The sequence below is a fragment of the Nannobrachium achirus genome, assembly GCF_963921795.1.
Source record: "Nannobrachium achirus genome assembly, chromosome: 11".
Taxonomy (NCBI): domain Eukaryota; kingdom Metazoa; phylum Chordata; class Actinopteri; order Myctophiformes; family Myctophidae; genus Nannobrachium; species Nannobrachium achirus.
The window spans coordinates 66,153,082-66,177,197 of record NC_137820.1 but is presented as its reverse complement, the minus strand read 5'-3'; the positions used below and the strand labels follow the sequence as shown (position 1 = coordinate 66,177,197).

Below are 24,116 nucleotides of genomic sequence, written 5' to 3'. Positions count from 1 at the left end.
TGTTATAGCGCCACCATGAGGCCAACTGACGAAATTATTTTTTATTTAATCCTTGATATCATTATAAATCTCCTCTCCAAGTTTTGAAACTGTAGCCCCTATGGTTTGCGAGAAAAAAAATATTGAATGTGAGTTTTTGCGATTCCCATTATAAGTCAATGGGTAAAATTAATTCACTAATAAATTAATATCAATTAAACGATACAACTTTTCTCTTAGAAAAGTAATAGCACACCATTCCCGGCCGAGCCGCACGTTTTGATGTATATATTGCGTCGGTGGTGTAAATCGTGCGGCAGTTATTACGTGCCGAAATTTGCAAGGATCTTAATTACTTACTTACTTACTTAAGTATGGCGGATTACAATAAGTGTTTTGCCATTGCGTTGCATGGCAGGCACACTTAACTAAAATAAAAAGTATGTCATGACGTCACAGGTAAAACCCTATTCTTTGAGCTTTTGGGCCTGTGGCTCCCCGGCTAACACCTCCCCATAGCATGTCTACAAGCAGCTGATATTATCACACACTGATCAAAGTCACAACTTCAACATTGGGCTCTTTATTTAAGGCCAAACATGTGAGCATTGCAGTCATGGAGGACGCAGGATTTGTGTGTGAGAGTGTTAGAATGCTCCAGTGAAACTATTTGATTATGTAAAGTGATTTTAACAATTTGATTAAACCTGAGTTACTGATCCATATTAATCAATAAGTAGTTAAATAACACTCAACTCCTACAAATTTACTCGCAATTTCAATGCTACTAAACCCAGGTTGAATGTAAATATGACTAGAAAAGAAAATTTCTAAGAAATGTTAAGTGTGCCTGCAGCTCGCTAAGTGTGTGCAACCTTGTATAGCAGTTTTACATCAGCATTTTTATCATTAGCTTTAACATTAACATTTTTTTAGCATTAGCATTATCATAGATTTGTTTTCCTTTAAACATTAGGCATTTGTTAGCATTAGCATTTGTTAGCATTAGCATTAGCATTTTTAGCATTAGCATGTGTTAGCATCTGCATATGTTAGCATAGCATTAGCATGTGTTAGCATTAGCATTTGTTAGCATTAGCATTAGCATTTGTTAGCATTATCATGTATTAGCATGAGCATGTGTTAGCATTAGCATTTGTTAGCATTAGCATTTGCTAGCATTAGCATTCATTAGCATTAGCATCATGTATTAGCATTAGCATGTGTTAGCATTAGCATTAGCATTTGTTAGCATTAGCATGTGTTAGCATTAGCATTAGCATCATGTATTAGCATTAGCATGTGTTAGCATTAGCATTTGTTAGCATTAGCATTTGCTAGCATTAGCATTCGTTAGCATTAGCATATGTGACCGCTCGTGGTGTTTTCAGACACAACGGGGCCATGGTCATTTTTCTACTTTTCACATTTTCCGAAAGTACAGAATCTAAGCTTTCATATGATGTATCATTATTAGAAATTTGACAAAATTTGAAGAAGATACGGTCATTTGAAACTTGTAAGTCCAGAAACACCAAAGCAAAGAAAATGCCCTTGAAAGGTTTCTCTATTTTAACACCTTTTCAGGTCCCAGAAAATGGGAGTGACATAGTAGTTAACCCCACCTCTAACCACTCCCCCACTAGCTGTCAACTGTCTGTCAATATTTAAAACACATTTCACATTAAGACAGACCTTCAAGCCAGTAGATCTAATAATACTCATAACTCATGAATGGTATTTAAAGCAGGGGTTCTCAAACCATTTTAGGCTGTGACCCCCAAAATAAACAAATAAAATGACATTAAGCTAATCATCTGGGGACCCCAAAATATAATTTGGAGACCCCACAGTTTGAGAACCACTGGTATAAAGTAATTAAGTACATTTACTTAAGTACTCTACTTAAGTATAATTTTGAGGTATTTGTTCGAGTATTTCTAATATCTTTACTCCACTACGCTGTGAGCTTGTAGATCTGCTATTTTCAAAGTATTATTTTATAGCCTATACATATTGAAAACATGAAATGAATAATGAAAGATGCCTACTTCATGAGTAGGCCTACTTATTTCTGTTTACTTTAAGTACATTTTGATGGAAATACTTGTATACTTTTAATCAAGTAAATTCTGAATATTTCTCCATTATAGTATTGATACTTTTACTTGAGTAAAGATCTGAGAACTTTTCCCACCACTACTCTTATTTCTTTGCCCAAAGACGCGATTCTCTCTCTCTCTCTCTCTCTCTCTCCAAAGCGATGGTCACTTTACCAGTCACTCCTCCCCTCCCCCCCCGCCTCTCTCTCTTTTCTCTCCATACAGAGTGATGCTCACTTTACCAGTCATCAGTAATTCACCCGTCATCTCTCTCTCTCACGGAGAAGGTAGCGACGCGACAGGTTTTGTAACATGAATGAGACAGAAAGAGGGAGCTCAGTGGTCATGTGAAACGGTGCATGCAATAAGAATAAACTTAATCTGACGCTGATTATAAACCAATTGATCCCCGGATCTTTCTATGCTAGATTGAACCACCGAGTCTTGACAAAGAAAGAGAGAGGGAGGGGGAGGGGGAGAGAGAAAAAGAAAGAAAGAGAAACGCTCCTTGCAAAAAAGCGACTCAACTCCGCAGTCAAGCCGGACTTTCACTTCCTCGTACAACGTGTTGCAATGCATTCTGAAACTAGCTGATCTATAAACTCACAACACGTTGCATTCGCAACATGTTGTGAGCTTGCAGATCAACTCTTTTCACCACGCTAAAACGTCTCACTTTTTCGATCTGAGTGATCGCCACTGTGGAGACAGGCAGCTGTCCTGTTGTGTTCCTGGTACATGATTCAACGCATTATAACAAGCGTGCTGACACAAAGTGAGTAGCAAACTTAGCCATTAAAAAAATACATTGATATTGTTGTGTTTACTGTTAGAAACACGTGTGCTTATGGGCGGTGCTGCGGCGGTGCTCAGCCAGGAGGGAGAACAATAGGCGAGCCGCGAGACCAATCGCAAGCACTCTATTTAAATACGTGGAAGAATGTTACACCCCCAAACAACCACGGAAAATGTCTTAAACAGAGCCATGTTTAAGATTTAATTTTAACCATTTAGTGAACCTAAAACGCCTATCTCTTGTTATAAAAACCTCCTACAACATTCAAACTGTTTTATTATGGCTAGAAACGAAAACCCCCCAAAAATAAAATCGAATGCATTTAGCTCTATTGTAGAAATCCATTACCCCCGAGTTGTGTCTGAAAACTCTGTGAGTGGTCACATATGTTAGCATTAGCATTTTTTAGCATTAGCATTTGTTAACATTAGCATGTGTTAGCATTAGCATTAGCATTTGTTAGCATTAGCATTAGCATTTTTAGCATTAGCATTCGTTAGCATTAGGATATGTTAACATTAGCATTAGCATTAGCATTTGTTAGCATTAGCATTTGTTAGCATTAGCATGTATTAGAATTAGCATATGTTAGCATTAGCATGTGTTAGCATTAGCATTTGTTAGCATTAGCATTTGCTAGCATTAGCATTCGTTAGCATTAGCATATGTTAGCATTATCATTTTTTAGCATTAGCATTTGTTAGCATTAGCATGTGTTAGCATTAGCATTAGCATTTGTTAGCATTAGCATTCGTTAGCATTAGCATTCATTAGCATTAGCATATGTTAACATTAGCATTTTTTAGCATTAGCATTTGTTAGCATTAGCATGTGTTAGCATTAGGATTAGCATGTGTTAGCATTAGCATGTGTTAGCATTAGCATTTGTTAGCATTAGCATTAGCATTAGCGGTTAGCCGTTGGGACTGTGGGACCACCCACCGAATTTGTGACCAGTAACGTGTTGGAAAGTGGAGACATGGCTGTTTAAAGCCCAGCCAATAGGAAGGCAGAGGGGGCGGGGCTTAAGCATTTACAGATAGTTCCTATTTGCCATGTAAGTACACACATCGAGTTTCGAGACGGTACCATGCTGCAAACTGGAGATAAAGCTGTTTAAAGCTAAGCCAATAGGAAGATAGGGGCGGGGCTTAAGAGGGGGCTGGGCTTAAGTAATAAGTCCCTATTGGCCGTTTAAGTCCAGACACCAAGTTTCAAGACGGTACCATGCTGTGAACTGGAGTAGTGGCTGTTTAAAACCCAGCCAATAGGAATACAGAGGGGGCGGGGCTTAATCAATTACAGCTCATCCCTATTGGCCGGAAAAGACCAAAGTTGTGTGTGCATTTTAAAGTTTAAATCACGTTGCTAGGCAAAAGTATGGCAGAGTTATGTGGCGCCAAAGTTTCTGGGTTTTTTTCTGAGTCCCCCATTCAAAGTCAATGAGGGTTTTTGCGCGTAGTTTTTTACGAATTACGTTGCCATGGTAACGCGGATCGGAAAGAAAAGTAATAGCACACCATTCCCGGCCGAGCCGCACGTTTTGATGTATATATTGCGGAGGTGGCGTAAATCTTGCGGCAGTTATTACGTGCCGAAATTTCCCCCATTCTAAGTCAATGGGGTTTTTGGGCGTCGTTTTTTGCGAATTACGTCGCAATGGTAACGCGGATCGGAAAGAAAAGTAATAGCACACCATTCCCGGCCGAGCCGCACGTTTTGATGTATATATTGCGGCGGTGGCGTTAATTGTGCGGCAGTTATTACGTGCAGAAATTCGTGGCGAAAGACTTAATGACTTAATGACTTAAGTATGGCGGATTACAATAAGTGTTTTGCTATTGCATAGCAGGCACACTTAATGATAAAGCACACACAGAGAACATGTAGTGGTGAAACCTTTATTAAATCAAACAAACATCATCATTATTTTCCCCACGTATGAAGAGGGTTCTTTGAGTTTACAATGCAACTTTATAAAGACACAAAACAACGTAACAGAATATTAACAAGTAATCGAACTATAGGAATCCAATGGAAATTGAAACAAGCAATATACTTTCTTGAAACACGTTTAAGCAGACCTTACATTATACTGTACTTCCCTGTACATGTCTTTGAAATAGTTAATAAAGTATTCAATCAATCAAAAAAAGGTGTGATTTCAACTGTCTCTGTTATCTACCAAATGCTCTGATAATCTAAGAATCCAAACACACACATGTCAACACAGTGAACAGCTACACCATTATTACATGTTATAATATTACATATTACATGAATATGACTTGTTAAATTCTGACAAATGTGGACAGACTCTGTTCTACTGTTCTGGAGCAAGCAAAGCACAATCCATCAAAATAAAATAATGTTCAATTGTGTGTATTAAATGATCATTTGTCGTCTGTGTGAACTAACTTAAACTAAATGCTTTCCCCCGTATGAATTTTCATGTGTGTTTTTAGATGACTTGTTTTAGCAAAGCTTTTACCACAAACTGCACAAGAAAATGGCTTTTCCCCTGTATGCGTCCTCATGTGTGATTTTAGATGACCCATGTGAAGACAGCCTTTACCACATACTGTACTAGAAAAAGGCTTTTCGCCTGTATGAGTCATCATGTGTCTTTTTAGATCACTAGTGGTAGGACAACCTTTACCACATACTGTACACGAAAAGGGCCTTTCCCCTGTATGACTCTGCATGTGTGTTTTTAGAACATTCCTGTGAGCAAAGCTTTTAGCACAAACTGTACAAGAAAATGGCTTTTCTCCTGTATGCACCCTCATGTGTGTTTTTACATCACCCTTTTGACTACATTGTTTACCACAAACAGTACAAGAAAAGGGCTTTTCGCCTGTATGAGTCTTCATGTGTGATTTTAGATTACTTGTGTTAACACAGCCTCTACCACAAATGGTACAAGAAAAGGGCTTTTCTCATGTATGAGTCATCATGTGTGTTTTTAGATGACCCATGTGAAGACAACGTTTACCACACACTGTACAAGAAAAGGGCTTTTCCCCTGTATGGATCATTGTGTGAGTCTTCAGATTTCCCTTTTGATTAAACATTTTGCCACACTCAGTACAACTAAAACTTTTCTTCCCTGTGTGACTCCTCATGGATTGAGTTTGTTTTGATGATTTCAGGTCCTGGGACAGCTTGCACTGTCCTCCCACATGTTGTGTCTTGTGTGATTTCAGTGTGTTTAAAGCTGACTGATCTCCCCATGTCTCCTCGGTCCGTGTATACGTCGGCCACTGACGAATTTGTTTTAAATGTTTTAACTTTTAATTCAGAATACAGTCCAAAACAGTCCCAAACGGCCCGTTTCTGAATCCTGTTTGGAAGTGGCAAAACAAAACTTAGAATTAGGTATTGTAAGAACAAAATAAGACCCGGTTCGAGCTTCTCGTTGCTGTGGTTCAAAACAGAATGAAGGACTTGGAATGTGGTCCTGCTTTTACTCGAGAACAAGCGATCGGTTTTGATACACGCTGCTCCTACCTCGCCCCCTCCCTCCCTCCCTCCCTCCCTCGCTCGCTCGCTCGCTCCTCCCTCCTCCCTCCTCCCGCTCCCCCTCCTTCGCCCCGGAAGCAGTCTCCAACTTTGGTCTCACTCTCCAACGACGGCGCGAAAACTGCAGTTCTTCACAACTTCGGTTCATTATCATTGTTAACATGGAGGAGTTAGAGTACGTGTTATACCGAGGAAACCTGCACCAAACCTTTTCGGACCCCGATATGACCACCGAGAAGATATCTCTGGTGTTCCAGGTACTGTAACTGTATGTTTTTTATGCGCCACGTTGTTTGCTTATCGTGATAAAATTAATCCATGGATTGTAGCTACCGGCTAAAAGCAGTGCTTTTACGGCAAACGCCATAACCACGTTATGCATCATACCCCTTAAAACAAATGGTAGATACAGAGTATCTGTATCTACCATCCACTTTGAATGGGAAAATATCTGGAGAAAGAGATTTTTTTTATCTGTTATCTGGCCCCGTGGGAATGGGCCTTTAGCCTGTGTACCCCCACTTGCAGGCTACACCAGGGACCCCCATCACAGGGCTGTTACTGCTCTAGCAGTGATTTACTGCTCTAGCAGTGATTCTCAACCATTTAATTTCAAGGACCCCCAGTTTCACATGCCATAGTCTACACAAGAGTGTTGCCAGTGGTGTAAAGTAACTAAGTACATTTACTTAAGTACAGTTGAGGTATTTATACTTTACTGGAGTATTTCCAGTTTTCAGTACTTTTACTTCTACTCCACTACATCTCGGATCCAAATATTGTACTTTTACTCCACTACATTTATTTGAAAACTTTAGTGACTATTTACTTTGCAGATATACATTATAATATTATAAATCATACATGAACCACATTAGCCATATTTTATACCATGGCTATTTGAAAAATATCCAAGTGTGAGCTTGTAGATCTGCTATTTTCAAACATTTTGTACTTTTACTTTTGGTACTCTAAGTACATTTTGATGTCAGCACTTTCATACTTTTACTCAAGTACATTTTGAATTCCAGACATTTACTTGTACAGAGTATTTCTATAGTGCAGTATTGTTACTTTTACTTAAGTATAGAATGTGAGTACTTTTTCCAACACTGAGTGTTGCCAAATGAAACCATTTGGTTCTATTTGTACATTCTCAGAGTTACAGACACCATAAGGGTCCATTTGGTTCCTAGCTAGCCATCTAGCTGGGGACCCCCTGCAAAGTACCGCTGGGGGTCCCCAGACTTTGATAACTAATGCTGTAAGCATTAATGGGAATTTTCATTCTTTCTAAACAGGTCATTCCGAGTACCGTATACATTACGGATCACACGAACACAGCCATATTTGCAGACCGGGAAACAAAAAGTTTTCCTGGCTATAAACTGGTGCATCTGGGGCACTATGAGGTAGGCTACATTCAGTATTTGTTTGTTACCAGACACCTTTACAAACACATTGACTAAGAAATACAGGGTTAGGGTTAGGTGCACATGGGGTGATCACTGCCTGCCTCCTGTGAATTGTTTTATTTTTGTTTATTTTTTGTTCTCTTTTCTTTATCCCCGACTAGGTTCATGGTAACCCGGACCCGGCGCTAAGCCAACAACTCCCTCCACCCACGCGTGCTGTTGGGTTGCCATTTTCTTTTCAGCGAGGCAGGCCCTCTTCTGCTGCTGCTTCAGCAGCACCCACTGAAGCAGCAGTGGCACACACATCTACTCCACGAGCCAGGGCCAACCACCAACCAACCAGATCATTCTTTAGGTTAGTTATATGTACTGATATAGGCCAGTGTTTCTCAAATGGAGGTATGTGTACCCCTAGGGGTATGCAAAGGTATTACAGGGAGTACTTGAGGCAAAATGGAACATATTTTACTGTTGTGTTTAATGATAGATTGTTTGAATTGCACAGCTGTTACTGAATAGATTAAAATATGCTACTTATATTTTTAAGCGGTGAAAGCCACTTCCAAGGAGTGGCTTTATGTGTCCCATGTGTGTCCCCCACGTCCATATATGGTCATTTCAGTCCAGAATGAACAGGTTTTATCTGTCCGTAAATGTGTGTCCCATGTGTGCCCCCACTTCCATATGTGGTCATTTCAGTCCAGAATGAACAGGTTTTATCTGTCCTGTACGTCCAGAATATGTGTGTAGTGTCCGTCCCGGTCTGATTGGATGATTAAAAATGTCCAATACTTTGAGGATTGGTCAACCTTCACATGACAATTCGGCCCTCCAGATAAAATCATTCAGAATTCTGAAGCTCTAGAACACATACCGCTTCACTTTGAACCGAATGTATATACAGAGTTCATAGCTCTAGAACACATAGAATAAAAGTTCACCGCTTCACTTCGAAGTTTGATTTTTAACATGCTACTAGACTGTGTTAACAAAACAATTATGAAAAATCAAACCTCGGTTCGAAGTGAAGCGGTGAACTGTTATTCTATGTGTTCTAGAGTTATGAACTCTGTGATCTATACATTCTTTATATTCTGAATGAATGATTTTATCTGGAGGGCCGAATTGTCATGTGAAGCTTGACCAATCCTCAAAGTATCCAATCATCAGACCGGGACGGACACTACACATATTCTGGACGTACGGGACAGATAAAACCTGTTCATTCTGGACTGAAATGTCCATATATATGGGACACAGATTTTGTTTTTGAAAAAACCTATTCATTCTGGACTGATATTCTGGACGTACGGGACAGATAAAACCTGTTCATTCTGGACTGAAATTACCATATATGGACATGAGGTGACAGACATTTTGTTTTTGAAAAAACCTGTTCATTCTGGACTGAAATGACCATATATGGACATGGGACACACATTTTGTTTTTGCGAAAACCTGTTTATTCTTGACTCTTCACCGCTTCAAAAAATTTTTTTTTCCATGAACAAAGGATCTCACACTGTTCTTGCTTAGCAACTCACGTTTTATTCTGTAGGAATAATTTGTGTTTTTATGCCCAGGCCAATCTGGATTGGGCAGATTGTGGACGGCAACCTGTTCACTCAAAGGACGCTGGAGATTCGCCTTGCAGAGGCCGATGCAACCTTGGTGGGCATCAAGGCGAAGTTGATGGCCATATTGGGCAGCGATGAGCCACTTATCCTTGTTGACAACAAAGGATATGAATACATGGACTCAGAGGTTACACAAAGTAAGTTGTATGGTCAGGCACTTGCTTACAAATAGTGGATTAAAGTGAATGACGATAATTTCAAATATACTTAATAAATATTGTCTGCATGGATTAAAGTTTTCAGTCACCACGACTTTCAATCTTTTGGATCTCATAGAATTCAACATGTCTTCTCTAGCAGCATGTGATGCACCGAAAATAGACAATCTATAAGCTTACAATTGACTTAGGACTTGGTCTAACAAAACCCGTTCAGTCTTGAGACTTAAATTTGCTTTAATCCATGTGTCTGATTCCCAAAGGCCCAGATTATTGGGATTCGAATAACAGGATCGTCTATTCCTTGACTTCTACGGAATTTGAACAGTTACAGAATGGAAGGATGGCCAAATTGAGGTAATCCATTTGACATCCATTTGACAGTTTGCCTTCAGGCAAAAACACAAATATGTAATTTTTATTCCTGTGAACATAACTGTTTATTATTTTCTAATCTGTTTTTCGGTCAGCATAATTGTAAACAAATGTCATAGGTTGAAACTTTTAATTATAGAAAAGCTAATGCCCAGGTGCACCATTTGGGAGGGGGAAATCTAGAATCCTATTTTTTCTTTTTCCTCATTCAAGGCGAGCGCCCGAAGTCCCTTCACCGCAAGACATCAGTGCTAGGATTTTTCAGGTGAAAGAAGCAGCCGAGGGCCTGCAAGGTGTCACATCTGCACTGAACCAGCTGTCTGATCTGGCAAAGATCAAACGTACAGCAGCCAGTCTGCATGAAGCCTTCACCTGTGAGATCTGTCATGGTATGTATAATATATGCCAGGGGTTTTCAAAGTGGGTGACGGGGCACCCTGGGGTGCCGCGACGGCAGTCCAGGGGTGCCGCAAGATCATTTGATAGTATTTGGAATTTATTGAACTTGAAGTACAAAGTTATTTTCAGTCAGTTCTAACCAAAATGGCTATTATCTCAACGTTTTCCTCGCAACATAATCACTAAAATATCGTCACTGTCGGGCAGAAACCTCGTATCCAAGTTTCAAATGTGTACGTCTTTTGGTAAAGCAAAGCCCTGCTTCATCATACAAGACCGTCGCACAAAACTAGTGACAACAGCAGATCTACAAGCACACAACGCCTCGCATCGTGTGCTTGTAGATCGGCTGTTTTCACTAGTTTAGTACATTTTATAGCTGATAAATATAAAATGAACGGTTTTGGACATACAAGGTTTCCACCCGACAACGACAATATGCTATAAATATAAGGTGCTGGGAGTGAAAATTATAATGTAGGGGTGCCTTGGATTAAAAAATATATTTATGGGGTGCGAGACAAGAAAGTTTGGAACCCCTGATATATGCAACTGTAGGTTGCATATATTCAAAATCCTGACCTAACTTTAATATTCAAAAGATACCAAAAAATGTTACCATTTACTGTACATACTGTACCAAACGTGTTCCCGTCCTGAGGTGTAAAAACACAAAAAGGGGTTCCTGTCTGCAATGTGTTAAGCTCATCTGTGTGATTGGGTCCTGGTGTCTTTCATCTTCCTCTTAACAATACATTTAAGAGAAAGTACACCAGTTACTATTAGTTTTGGCTCTGTGGTGGGCAGGTGACAAATGCTTGAAACAGACCCATGTTTGCCACCTGCTGCGACTTCATTGTTGGATGTCAAACATGTGTGCGTCAGTCTACCTCAACTTTGTGTCCGAGGTGCCAGGTAGAGGGTTTGCAGGCTAATGTACATCAGCTTAAGGGGCTTGATCGGGTCTTGTCTACCCTCAGGAACACACAGAGAGAGTAAGCTTTGTCATTGAACTGTCCTGAAACTACCTGTGTTCTGCACCCACCCATCTTTATTGATTGATTGTCTTTATCTTATTTTGTACATCTCTGCTGCACCAGCAGGCATAAGGTCTCTTGCAACTTTGTTTAACAAGTCAAAGAGATGCACTTTATTCTTCTTGTTTGCTTGTTTAGTTTTACACACCTGTTCAATGTTTTGTGTAGAGAAAAGCTGAGTTCCAAAGTTGTGTTTATTTCATTACTATGAAACCTAAAGAGCACTAAAGGGGGTGGGGGTCACATTTAATTTTCTTTGCACAGTCTGTTAAGTTGTACACACCTGTTCAATGTTTGGTGTGTAGAGAAAAGCTGTGATTGACATTTCAGAAAAGTCTTCTACTTTCTGTGGGCGGCAATGGCCCAGGGGTAGAGTGGCCGACAGATTCACCAGATGGTAAACACAAGGTTACCAGTTCAATCCCGGGCTCCCCCTGAGTTGTTGTCGAAGTGTCCTGTATAGGTCACTTTAACAGTGTCCCTATTCTGGGGGAAAATGGCCAATCTACAAGCTCGCACCACATTGTGGTGCATTGTGAGCTTACAAAATAGCTATTTCAGTGTGATTTGGCATGAATGGGGAAGATGGAGGTGGCCAATGAAGTAGGTTGGTGACAAATGCTTGAAAAGGAATCTGAGTCTCCACAAAGCTTGTCAATGTACTGTATAGAACCACAAAGTGCTCAAAAATCTCTTGGTAGATGGCTGTGTTGACTCAGGACTGATATTGACAATATTCATTTTCAAGTGATTGAGGATTTGTTTAGTGCTAAACACACTTCAATTTCTTTGTTTTCCAAATGTTCCACATCAATGTGTTCTTTGAAAATATTTTTCTTTTATTTTGTGATGTGATGTTCACCTTGTGGAAATGGCACTTTAAAAACAATTGTTTTTACCTCAAGTTCCACATGAAGTTCAGCTTGTTCAAAGTACATTTTACCTCAATGATGGCACAATGTTTACATTTTACAATTTAATGTTTTACATTTTGATAGGAAGGATTTGTTTAGTGCTAAACACACTTCAATTTCTTTGTTTTCCAAATGTTCCACATCAATGTGTTCTTTGAAAATCAATATTTTTCTTTTATTTTGTGATGTGATGTTCACCTTGTGGAAATGGCACTTTAAAAACAATTGTTTTTACCTCAAGTTCCACTTGAAGTTCAGCTTGTTACCTCAATGATGGCACAATGTTTACATTTTACAATTTAATGTTTTACATTTTGATAGGAAGGATTTGTTTAGTGCTAAACACACTTCAATTTCTTTGTTTTCCAAATGTTCCACATCAATGTGTTCTTTGAAAATCAATATTTTTCTTTTATTTTGTGATGTGATGTTCACCTTGTGGAAATGGCACTTTAAAAACAATTGTTTTTACCTCAAGTTCCACATGAAGTTCAGCTTGTTCAAAGTACATTTTACCTCAATGATGGCACAATGTTTACATTTGATTTTACAATTTAATGTTTTACATTTTGATAGGAATAAATGTTATATTTGCATGTACTCTGCCTCTTCATTGACGATTTCAAATCACTTTGTTACCATTCCTCTATTACTAAAACATAACACTGTATTAGGTTTAAGCTATTTGCACCTAGTGGAGTAGGGCTGGGGTTAAATGCCATAACTCTTAAAGAAAACTACATCGAGAGACATAATTCTCACCCAAATAGTGCATTAAAGTGGTTATACTTACATTAGTCGTAACCGTGTTCATTTCAGCAAACTGGTCAAACTAAAACCGTGACATCTGGTAATCTGGTAGTGATGCACTGGAGTTGCAGTTGTTTAAGATTGTTTATTGCAAAACTGTTTATTGCAAAACTGTTAAAGGCTTTACAGAAACACTTAAATGACTTTTATAAACAAATTACTTAAAGCAGGGGTCTTCAACAGGGGGTCCTTTTAATCTGTGATAGGAAACCTTTTTCTCTTTAACCCATATTCTGAGAAATTTAGCTGAAAATAGACGATCTACGAGCTTGTAGATCTGCCATTTTTGGCAAAGAGGTCTTGTGTAGAGGGGGAAAAAGAACAGACTAAGTACATAGTGAAAGGTCAATTTATTGCTTCATCTTTCTCTCAGCTAATGGGTCCTTGGCCTGAAAACGTTGAAGACCCCTGACTTAAAGTTTACTGCATCTTTGATAATTACAGGTCACTATGTAACAAGTCAAACACATCTTCTGGTGCTATCTATAAGGGACCTAACAGCATCTTTAAATGGGTCATAATAATCGTGAACCACATTTTGGTATAGAGACAACAGTTCAAACTGAGAACCAAACTCTCTTTCAGCCCGTTGTCGGGCTTCTTCTGAGGGAAATGGATCACGTCCAAAAACGCTTTCTCTTTTTAAGGCTGACCCCAACTCCTGTTGGTACATGTCGGCTGCAACGGCACCAACAGGCAGAAGGTCTTCTGGAACTTTAGCAGGACACCCGCCTTGAGCCAGTCCATTTGGTACTCCCCTTCCTTTAGAAAAATGTGGTGAGATTTAAGTGGTTACTTACATTCAACTAGAAAAGTCCTGCTTCTATTTTATAGTCAGTACTGGATTCAGTTATGAGAAAGGCATGATCATAATGCAGATAGTAAAATTCAATCAATCAAACCTGGGATTCTGTGTTCGTTCCACGCCTGTATGACATTTTCAATGCCAATTCTGGCCAAGAGGCATGTCAGGTTTGAGACACAGTACTTTGAGGTGTTGTCCTCCATGTCCAGCTCTTCTTGGTCCTGCAGCTGTACCAACGCTCTCTTTAAAGGGTAGTTGACTCTGGCATTCACCTCTGACCACATTCTCTCTATCACATGGTTCTGTGCAGGTTTTAAGAATAGTGTCAGTCAGTCTTACATCATTGGAAATGCTTATTCAGTGTTTGTGTGTGTGTGTGTGTGTGTGTGTGTGTGTGTGTGTGTGTGTGTGTGTGTGTGTGTGTGTGTGTGTGTGTGTGTGAGTGAGTGAGTGAGTGAGTGAGTGAGTGAGTGAGTGAGTGAGTGAGTGAGTGAGTGTGAGTGAGTGAGTGAGTGACACACATCTATCTACTTTACTTCATTCACCTTTGTAGAGGATGTCTGACGGTAGGGCAGCCTCTGACGATTGTGTCTGTGTTCTGACAGCTTTTCCTGGACGTACAATGTCAGATAAAATTATTTCCCGCAGTCAACTCGAACCTGAATGAATGAATGAACGGATTATTTTAGTCTTAACCAATGTACAAGTTTAAAAATAGACATTACAATTGGTTTAAAACAAAAAAACAATACTCTACCTGGTCCCATAGTCCATCAGAAAGCACAGCAGGTCTGAGGGAAATCACAAACATACAGTATAACTATTATACATACAGCATTATTTGAATTCATAGATCAACAAAGTGAAAATAAGAATTTTATAATGTCAAAACTGGATCAATAATGGTACAGCTGGAAAAATAAACCGTGGTGTCATTTATTTAATGTCATTAAAAAGTTACATTTGTCTTTCACAAGTGTTTTGGACCCTTATGGGTCCATTTGGTTTCATTTTACACTCAATAGTTAAATTATTATTAAACATCTGCATTCATTTTGCCTGTTATCTCTCGTCAATACAGCATGGAATTGTGGACAAAATCATATCCAACAATAACAAAATGTTCTTTAGTTTTATCTCTAAGGCTAAATCTAACTCCCAACACAAAGGTGGTGTGGTCCCCAGGTTGATTCTTAGTGAGGGTGGTGGTCCCTGATTCATAATCAAACCCCTGCTTTAACCAATCAAGCTGGGAACGTGTTTGTTTACTTACCATTTATTACCATTACTACTAGCAAGGCACTGATAAGTGTTATTTTACCTGTACACTTCCTCATAAATGATGATGTTGTTCTTTATTGGCATGGTGGAGTGACCGACAACCTTCTTGGAGAAACCATCTATAGCCATTACATGGGTAACTCCGAACATGACAAGCTTCTCGTTTTGATCAATATGCAGCTTGTGGCCCATATATTCTGCATGATATGGTATGGGGTTGAGATTTCGGGCACCCTAAAATATAAGAATAACATTATTATACAACTTGACAATCCCCACAACATCATTACAGTGTCGCCCTCCCATTGATTGATTGATTGATTGATTGGTTGATTGCAGAATTTATTAGGAGTTTGCAATAGAAAAATTTACAGTTACATGACAAATCACTGGTACACGGTCAACTAAAAGGAGATCCTAGAAAGCCGAGGCTTATTTCCACAGGAACCACACTTTAAGTATCTCATTATAACATTGAAAGACAGACAAATTGTTTTCTGGCTAGGGGAAACACTGTTATAAATAATACATTTTTATTGAAATATTGAAAAGACATTTGCCAGTAGTCCTACCTGCTGTCTTGCAGTATGGTAGGGTTGATGAATACTTCTTAAGACATTGCCCACTCTGACTTCAGCAGCTTTAATCCCCTTTGATGATAGATACCCAGTCATCATTTTTCGTCCAAACGACGTCCCAGTCTAGGTGGAATATATTGTGTGAAATACATTTATATAACTTTAACATATAGAAAAACGAGGTTGACATCAATATAATAAATGTTTTTTCAATATGAAAATGCTTGATGGTTTAGGATAGCGGCGTACTTCAGTGGCCTACTTCAACTTCTTAAAATTCAGTGTAACTGCAATTACGTCATAGTCAAAGTCACATATAGGAGCAGTTGCACTGCTCATTAATATAATAATAATAATAATAATAAACCTACCTCATTTATACCTTCAGCGACAGCAAGTTCAAGTTGGCTATCCGAACAGTAGTCCCTCACAAGCCCCTGCCGAGCACACCACCTCCGCACATTCCTGTCGGAAAACCCCCGTGCTATGCCAAACTGTGCACATAATGCAGCGGCGATATCGCCACAAGACATTCCATTTCTTCTTTTGTCAGTAATAAAATCTGCATGTTCATTCAGCGACATATTTGAAAACATGTAAACAATCAGTTCAGATCCTGCGCCTAAGAATGACGTAGCATCATATGATTGGCTCTACGTCTGCGTAAAGACGTAGCACGTTGGCGCACCGTCTGCGCGATGACGTGGCATGTTGTGATTGGCTTCTTTTCATTTGTTCTAAACTTTATTTAACACTGGAAAATATAGAACTGGAACATACAGATTGATTGATTGATTGATTGATTGAAGAGTTTATTAGAAGTTTGCATAGGGAAAAGGTAAAGTTTCATGACATTACAGATTCACTGGTACACGGTCAACTAAAAGGAGATTACACAAGAAAGCCTTAGCTTGTTTAAATTGAGATCCTTTTTTAAACTCATAACATTGAAAAGCATACAGTTGGAACACAGTACTCTGCAGACAGTAGCGTTTAAATGTCACAAGAGAGACCTGGAAATACTGACTCAAGGAGGATTATGGCAATGCTTAAGATTACAATTACAATTTGAAAAATGTGAAATAATATAGTGCAATATAATAATGTACCAGACTTCATCAACAGTAGCAATCAGGCCTGGAAATTCCTCATTTTAGGGTCAAGGTCACTTGGCCTTTGGTGTTGTCCATTTTCTGAGGGCAAATGCCCAAATGACAGGGCAGGAAGGCCATAGAATGAAACAAGATTTTAGTCTATTCAGATAATTAATTGAATGTAAGGGTTAAGGATTTAAAATGTTATATGCAGACTATCCACAGTGAAATAAATACGTTACAATCTGATTTGTGCTCAGCCATACCCCAATCAAAGTCAAGGGGGATTTGAGAATTCAGAATCTCAACAAAAGACAAGAAATAGACACTGGTGTCTACATCAGGGGTTTTCAAACCGATCTACAAGCTCCCAATGTGTTATAACGTGTCACTGTTGTGACCTTGTAAATCTGCTATTTTTGGTGAAGATAGTTGGTGTAGATGTAAAAAGAGCTCATCAAGTCAGTGCAAATCACAAGTGGTTAAACTACTTAAAGTGATATTGATGAGTATTATCAAATTATTCTGTGGCATCCCTGGACTGGCATCAAGGCACCATAGGGAGCCATAGCACCTACTTTGGAAAACCCTGGTCTACATATTGACAAGAAAGAGACAGCAGTGCTACAGTCAGCTGGGGCATTAAGGCCACTGTGGCCTCAGAGCATGCATGCATGCCTTTCTGTCAGACATACAGTTATAGCTATGTATTTCTGCCCTATGATGAAGCAAGCAGTGGCAGAAGACCCCAATCTCCCATTGACCTATTGGTTGCTGGTGTCAGCAGTGATGATAATGATGATGAGAGGGAAGGGAAGAGGATGAAGTGGAGTTTGATGATGAGATGAAATCATGTAGATTACTTCATCTAAGCCTAGCCGAGCTATGAGGGCCATAGGGCTCTGCGTAGCTCCTGTTTCTATAGCATGAGGCAGCTTGGTGTACAAGTACACCCCCTGGACATGATGCTAGTACAGGGGAAGTTGGGCAACTCAAATTAAGATGGCTTATGTTGCACTCAGCAAAATACCAAAAATCCAAGCGCCACAAAGGAAATATATGCATGTTTTTTGCTGGACGTATACAAAATATATAACATAAACATATTTCCTATGCACGTACAGTATGAGCCTAAATATGGCATATGTGGACACATATGCCATAAGCTATTTATATACCGTAAACTATTTATGAGACATATTTGCAGCAGTTATTCTGCATAATACTTTCCTGAAATGTTGCCGACTGCAACTCTTTGTTAGTTGCAACTGGTTGCGAATCATTGGTGTGGACTGGGATCAATTACAGTAACATTACAGAGGTTCACTGGGGTCTGTTTTGCTTTACTGTAAGCCCCATGCATGTGTTTTCAATTGCAGTTTATTATAGATCAGTGGGCCTGAAAACTCAAAGGTGACTTTATTTGTAATGGTGCTAGAACAATATAATATACAAATATTCTAACATACAGTACATTTTATTGGTATGACCATGACGGGCTGCAGACATGCCACAGCCCTGGGCCTGCGAGTAGCCCTGCGCTAGTATCTTAGACCGGGTTTACACTGACAGCCTGAATCTGGACTGAATTAGATCTGTGCCAGATCAGATCAGATCTACAAGCTCCAATGTGTTGTGACACATAGGAGCTTGTAAATATGTTCTGATCTGATCTGGCACAGATCTGATTCTGACAGCCAGTGTAAACCCTGCCTTCAGGATTTGACCTATCCAAAATTTTAATCAGGGAGAACAGACACCACAGACACAATCAAAGGCAGCCCTACATGAGAGGGTGAAGTAGTACATTTATATATAACTCTTTCAGAGCTCCAGTTAGGTTTCTTTAATGTCACCAAAATATGTGATTGACCTGTTACAAAGTGATTTGAAAAAGTAAATAAAGAGGCAGTGTACTTGCAAATGTAACATTTATTACATAGAAAATGTAAAACATTAAATTGTACCATCAATGAGGTAAAATGTACTTTGAATAAGTACTGGACAGAGCACTGTAAACATTCACCATCACTGAGGTAACATGCAACACTGAGCCTAGAGAGCTCTGTATAGCTCACTTTAACAGTGTCCCTATTCTGGGGGGGAAAAATTGCCAATCTACAAGCTCGCATCACGTTGTGGCGCGTTTCAGTGTGATTTGGCGTCAATGGGGAAGATGCAGGTGCCCAATGAAGTATGTTGGATTAAAGTGTTTAACCTTTTAATCCTTTTTTATTATTTTATTTTGTGATGTTCACCTTGTGGTTCAGCTTACACTAGCTTGGTTTGAAAATGTTTGTTTAGTACAAAACATACAATTTTACATTTTAGGCATTAACCCGTTTCGACACCAAACACACTTTGACAACAACTCTGGGGGAGCCCAGGATCGAACTGGGAAACCGGTCAATCTGCCAGCCACTCCATCCCTGGGCCACTGCCGCCCCCAAGGAATAAAGTAGTCAATTGAAATGTCAAACACAGCTTTTCTCTACACACCAAACATTGAACAGGTGTGTACAACTTAACAAACAGACAAAATTAAATGTGACCCCCACCCCCTTTAGTGCTCTTTAGGTTTCATAGTAATGAAATAAACACAACTTTGGAACTCAGCTTTTCTCTACACAAAACATTGAACAGGTGTGTAAAACTAAACAAGCAAACAAGAAGAATAAAGTGCATCTCTTTGACTTGTTATACAAAGTTGCAAGAGACCTTATGCCTGCTGCAGCAGAGATGTACAAAATAAGATAAAGACAATCAATCAATAAAGATGGGTGGGTGCAGAACACAGGTAGTTTCAGGACAGTTCAATGACAAAGCTTACTCTGTCTGTGTGTTCCTGAGGGTAGACAAGACCCGATCAAGCCCCTTAAGCTGATGTACATTAGCCTGCAAACCCTCTACCTGGCACCTCGGACACAAAGTTGAGGTAGACTGACGCACACATGTTTGACATCCAACAATGAAGTCGCAGCAGGTGGCAAACATGGGCACTTCAGTTGTACCTGTAGACAGTGCAAATAAAATGTAATGTGACCCCCCACCCCCTTTAGTGCTCTTTAGGTTTAATAGTAATAAAATAAACACAACTCTAAAGGACAACTTTGTTTTTTTACAACAAGGGTTCATATTTTAGATTGTAATCAGTGAAAAGAAAAAGTGAGTGTTAAAATGTTTTCATTTGCTTCGTTCTATTGTTTTATCGCGTTTACTGTGCTAAAATGTGGGGCATGCGTACGCATGGGGGCATGCGTACAAGTGGCTAAATATGTCTTTTTAGACAAAATAAGCCAGCAGTTCCTTTCGGTCCAAAACACTTCTAGCCCCCATCCATCTTGGGAATGGGCTTATTCTGTGTAAAATGACATATTTAGCCACTTGTATGCATGCCCCCAACCACTGAAATAATAATCTCTAAAACAATAGAAATAAGTAAATGAAATAATTTTAACACTGACCTTTTATATTCTTTAATTGCAATCTAAAATATGAACCCTTGTTGTAAAAACCTTAAGTTGTCCTTTAAATCGAACTCAGAACCTGAGTAACATATTAAACCTGTTCCATGTCCTTGAGAGAAGACAAAACACTGTCAAGACCGTTGACTGGGAGTACTTTGGCTCTGCAGAAAAGACAATGATTTGCATTCAACAGCCATTGCAGCACACACACTCTGCATCCAACGAAGGACTTGCAGCATGTAGCATACATGGGCACTTCCATTATGCCTGCAAGATTTCAAACAAAGAATACATTGATGCAGAAAAGCATTTTAGTAATTAACTCAAGTCTATTGCACTTAGAACTGCCGGCTCACTAATCTGAAGACACATCTATTCAGATTCCACCTGAGCCGTAGCACTTCCCTAGCCTCAATTTAGATGGCATGTTATGTAGAAAGATGTCATAGTATGTGTAATATGCATAACTTTAAAGTACATATATATTTATGTTTTATTCATGAAAAAACTTCCCATCTGGAATGGGTTAATGCCTAAATGTAAAATTGTATATTTTGTACTAGAGTAGACAAGTACCTTTACAGACGGGGCAGGCAAAGGCCTCTTCCATAGGGCCATGCAGACTGGTTACTGTGTTCTTGATCTTTGCCAGTTCAGACAGCTGGTTGAGGGTTGATGTGATGGCTGGGATGCCCTGAGCTGCTTCTTTCACTTCGTCAATTTTAAGAATGATGTTTTGTGCCCTCATGCAGGCATCAGAGACAGACCTTCGGCTGGAACAGAATAGAAATAACAGTGCACACCACAACAAGTGCACACCACAACAACTGCTTTGTTTACAGTCAATTATACAGTCAACCTATGATATATTATTTGTTTACAATTACACTGAGACTGCCAGTGTACACAGATTGGAAATAAATAAAAGGTTATGTACAAACTTTAACGAATAATTGAAATAATAATAATAATTTAAAACTATTTTTTTTCCATGGTTTTTGCCTTCAAATCAAAAGGATTACCTCACTCTGGTCATCCTTTCATTCTGGAACTCCTGAAACACATCTGCAGCCACGGCATAGATGATCCTGCTTCTCATGGTCCAATAACGTAGACCTTTGGGAATCAGACAATATTTATTACGTTCTATATTTGAAAAAGCCATTAACCACTTAAACCCCAGCATTGGCAAAACCCCAGCATTGGCTCACAACACGACGCATCGCATTGTCAGCTTGTTGATCAGCTATTGCTATTGTCAGAGGATGCTTTCCCTTCAATAAACAGAAAAGGTCTAGTATTGAGCCCTGAGGGACTCCAGATGCCCATATGGGGTTCGAGTGATCATACACACTTACTTCTTGACTCCTCATCATCAAGAACTTCTTGATGTTTGCTGTTCAGCAGGACAAGTGGCTCATCGCTGCCTAATACATCCTTGACCTTTGCGGTGATTTGCTCAACGCTGGCATCAGCCTCCACAATGCTGGCACTATACATTTGTTCAAATAGGGGAGTTATATGAACACCCAAATAAACAAAGCCAGAGGGGGACCAGCGAAATGGGAACGGGTCAGGGGCAGGTGGAATGTTTTGGAGGGAGCCCAGTGGCATGGCCTCTGATTTGGAGTAGTTCATCTTATATCCTGAAAAGGATCCAAACTTAGTAATAACATCCATAACACCAGGAACAGAGAGATCTGATTTAGTTAGAAATAACAGGACATCATCAGCATATAAATTAATTCTATGCTCTCTCTCTCCTATAACAACCCCAGAAATCACAGATGATTGGCGTATAGACTGGGCAAACGGCTCTATAGCGATGGCGAAGAGCAGCGGACTCAAAGGGCAACCTTGGCGACTAGAGCGTTGCAAAGAGAAGTTTTTAGATCTAAGGCCGTTTGTAAGGACCGCTGCCTGAGGGTCATTATATAGAATTTTAACCCATTTGATAAATGTGTCGCCTAAGCCAAAAGTATCCATCGTATGAAAGAGATATGGCCATTCAATGCGGTCAAATGCTTTTTCGCTGTCAAGCGACAGCACTAGGCCGGGCTCGTTAGTGCTATGCATGTATTGGATAATATTAAGAAGTCTCCGTACGCTATCAGAGGAGTTACGAGCCTTGATGAACCCTGTTTGTTCTCGTCCTATGATATCAGGGAGTAGTTGTTCGAGACGTAGCGCCAATATTTTAGACAGTAATTTTAAATCAGAATTTAATAATGCGATTGGCCTATAGGAGGCGCAATCGTCAGAGCATTTCCCCTTTTTAAGGATTACTGTGATATTTGCCTCCCTCAGTGATTGGGGGAGGATCCCTGTTTCAAATGAATGGTTTATCATGGCCAAATAGGGGTCGATTAATACACCTTGAAACTTCTTTAGAAATTCACATCCATAGCCGTCAGGACCAGGAGCTTTACCAGATTGAAGATTTGTAAGAGCAACGCGGATCTCCTCCTTTGTGATGGGAGCGTTGAGAATAGCCCTCTGCCTATCTGAGATCACAGGGAGGTTAATGCTGGAGAAAAAGTCATCCATATTTTGGTGGGCATCATTACTCTGTTCTGATCTGTATAGATTTTTATAAAATGTAGCAAACACATTATTAATTGCTTGAGTCTCATATGTAATATTGCCAGCAGGATCTTTAATTGAGACAATGGTCTGTGATGTTTCCCTTTTTTTTGCCAAATAAGCCAAATATTTTCCTGGTTTATCCCCTGATTCATACAAGCGCTGTTTGGCAAATTTAAGACTTTTATCTGATTTCAGGGACATCATGGATTCAACAGCAATACGAGCAGCACTCACTTGCCCCAATTTGTCATCAGAAGGAGTCTCCAAATAGCTCTGTTCAGCTTGTTGGAGTCTATCCTCCAGCTGTGTTTCTTGTGCTGCCCTCTGCTGCCGCCTGCTGGCCGTATAAGAGATGATGATTCCCCTACAAAAAACTTTAATAGTTTCCCACATAATAGAAGGGTTAGGTGCAGAGCCAATATTTGCCTCATAAAACGTATTAAATTGAGAGGTAAAGTGAGCAAGGAAAACATCATTATTCAAGAGGGTAGAGTTAAATCTCCAGGATCTAGAAAATCTATTTATCTCACGAAAGGAGATTTCTAAATAAATAGGTGCATGGTCACTCACAATTATACTGCCAATTTTGCATGATGTCACAGAGCTAAGCAAACGCTTAGGTGCAAAAAAGTAGTCTAAGCGTGTGTGACATTTATGGGGATTACTGAAGAACGTGTATGCTTTAGAAGAGGGGTTAAGTGTCCTCCAAACGTCAGCAAAGTCAATGTCATTACATATTGAGGCAAGCGTTTTAGCCCGACCACTGGGTGGTATGTTAGACGGGGGACATTTGTCCAAGAGGGGGCTCATATGAACGTTGAAATCCCCTCCCACATATTGATAATCTGCACTCAGTTCCACAAACTCTGAAAATGCTTTGGCTAAGAAACCAGTGGGATATCCTGGGGGACAGTAAATATTCATAAAAGTCACAGATTTGCCAAACAAAATACCCCTTAGAATGACATATCTGCCCTCATTATCTTTTATAACATGTGTGGATCTGAAGGCAACATTCTTATTGACTAAAATAGCAACCCCCCTGGTATTAGATGCATAAGATGTCATAAAGACATCACCAATCCAGCTATGTTTTAGTTTAAACAGATCCTTACTCTCCTCCAAATAGGTCTCTTGTAAGAAAGCAAAGTTAACATTCTC

At 39.5% G+C, this 24,116-nt stretch overlaps 1 pseudogene across 1 annotated transcript in view; it reads right to left on the bottom strand.

Annotated features, from left to right (window-relative positions):
* LOC308294540 (interferon-induced very large GTPase 1-like) overlaps positions 1-21,468 on the bottom strand; it is a 78,006-nt pseudogene extending 56,538 nt beyond the window's left edge. The window contains exons 1-2 of the transcript in view: positions 21,392-21,468; positions 20,946-21,142 (exon numbers count right to left, since the gene is read on the bottom strand). The product of the transcript in view is annotated as an interferon-induced very large GTPase 1-like (transcript). The remainder of the gene's footprint in view (positions 1-20,945; positions 21,143-21,391) is intronic.
* Between the last annotated feature and the right edge of the window lie 2,648 nt (positions 21,469-24,116).